Source organism: Ovis canadensis, chromosome 11, assembly GCF_042477335.2.
Source record: "Ovis canadensis isolate MfBH-ARS-UI-01 breed Bighorn chromosome 11, ARS-UI_OviCan_v2, whole genome shotgun sequence".
Lineage (NCBI taxonomy): Eukaryota > Metazoa > Chordata > Mammalia > Artiodactyla > Bovidae > Ovis > Ovis canadensis.
In genome coordinates this window covers 47,135,500-47,137,846 of record NC_091255.1, presented here as the reverse complement: position 1 = coordinate 47,137,846, position 2,347 = coordinate 47,135,500, and positions in this window count along the sequence as shown.

Here is a 2,347-nt window from a genome sequence, read left to right as displayed (position 1 = left end):
TCTGTGCTCGGTTTGTGCTCTCTGTGGCTGGGGGAGGGAGGGAACCCTTCCAGGCGGAAGGTCTTGGAAACTGTCTCAAGTAACCACAACCACGGGAGGGCAAGTAGGGGATGCTTAGAGCCCCCGTGTTCCCAGGTGGTTCTAGAGACTCAGGCATGCGAGTGGCTACAGGTGACTTGTGATGTGGACTTTATTTGGAACAGATGGGGAGCAGCAGAGTGTATCTTCGTGACCAGCCCTGAGCAGGTGTCAGGGACTCGTGAATTTTCCCTCCCAGCAGGTCTGGCAGGTAGAAGTTCTGTAGCCTGAGGATTCATTTACCTGTAGCACTATTTTTTTTTTTCATCAAATGATTTCTCATGCCAGGAACCAGACTGGAGCCTCAAAAATGAAGGAACATTTATCTGGGTTCCATGTCCTTGTGGGTCAGAGAGTGGGTAGCGGCTCAGCGGGTGCCTTGAAAAGTGCCATAGCCTTGGAGATTAGAGCCAGGTCGTGAACCTGTGACTTCTGCCCCAGCTTGGGCTGTGCCCTCTCGTCTGCAGAAAGAGCCTGAGCTACTTACTCATCAAATCTTGGTGCCTTTCATTTCCATGTGACACTTTTTGGCCAAGGATTCACTTGGAAGCAAAAGGCAGGAGCCACTGCTCACTGAAGACTCAAGGTCCAGCTCCAGACCCGGGGTTTACATCCCTCCCCGTTCCATGCCAAGGCGCAGTCCCCACAGGGAGCCTTCCCTGCTCCTCTGTTGCAGTTGACAACTATAGCTGCTAAAAGCTTGTCCAACCCTGATTTCATCTGTAGCCAAGTCTTGACTGCCAGGGAAGGCAAGAACAGACATCCCCATGGGACATGGCTTCTTACAAGCCCTGGGAGAGAGGGTTCTGGAATCTCTGGCACATGAGTTCCCCTGATTTTCTCCCACTTCATGGAAGAGGTTTTCTTTCTGCCATGGATGAATGCAGCACCCAGGTGTCTGGGTTTTGTTTGGACCCCTGGAAGCATTTGCTTGAAGGACATGAGAAAATTAGGGGTGGTAAAAAGACACAAAGCAAAGAGAAATCCCAGCCATTGAAAAGAAGGGCAAAGGGTGACCTGGAAATAAGCTGTGTGGGGGCATGGCTTGTGTAACCTCACCTGGTCCTTGGGCATAAGTCTGAAGGGGTGAGGAAACCCAGCTACCCACAACCTGGACACTCCTGTCACAGGGGAGGGGAGTATGGCAACGTCAGGTGCGGATTCCAGCAACATGTCTCCTCGATCTCTGGGGATGTGGGAAAGGGCTCAGATGCAGGATGGGAAGCTGCTTGGGGCTGGAAAGGAAGGGAAGGAAGAAAAAGCTAGTGTTTCCCCAGCCCAGTTCCTCTAGACCTGCAGCCTTTAACTTAATGCCTGCCCAAAGGAGAAGACTAGGGGGTGGAGAGCCCTGCCAACACTCATCCTTCTCTTCCCAACGGAATCTGGGCTGCGATCAGACGTGAGGACACTTGTTACTCTTTGGGAGTAATTCAGGGACCCCAGGGCCTGAGACAGCGGGAGGCAGAGGGGTCTGGATCTCTGGGCTCCTGGAGCAGTGAGGAGGGTGGGACAACTTGCACAGGAGTGAAGTGGGGGAAGACCCCGTCGAGGCTGGAGACGACACCTGGGAACCGACTCACTTTCACCAGCACAGATGGGGAGCTGGACTTGGGGAGGAGGGGTCAGTGGCAGGGAGGAATCACAGACTCCAAGCCATCCGTGGCTTCACCTCCAAGTGCCTGAGGAAAGGCCAACACCCAACATCCCAGCTCCAGCCCTGCTGCCCTCTGTCTCTCCTTCATCCACCAGCTGTCCTGTGGGCCTCCTGGCCTCATCTTTGATTTCCTCAGCCAGAGCTACCAGCCTACAGCCACCCCGCCCCTCTCCTGGGTCCCTGTAGAAGCTGTGCCAGGTGATCAGCTGAGGAATTAAGAGCTTCTATCAGAAGCTGCTGCTGCTGCTGGTGCTGGTGTGTGTGTGTGTGTGAGAGAGAGGCGGAGGATGGGGGGTTTGGGGGGGTGGGAAGCTGATCGCTAGCAAACGGGAGGGGTGTGTGGGTGAGTCAGCCGTGTTAATGAGAAACACCACACCCCGCTGATTAGGACTAATGAGGAAGAACAGAGGGGGGTGGGGGTTTCAGTCAGTGATATCTTGACAGGGTTGCTTGCTCCCCCAGTCCCATTTCTCCCTTAGCCAGGGCAAAGAACAGAGCCACTTTGGCTACTGCAGGAAGAACGGAGGTTAGACTCAGCGATGAACCGCCCGGCGCGAGGCGGTCCTCGCTGAGAAGGGGTTGAACAAGGAGTCTGGGCAGAGACCTCATTCAGGG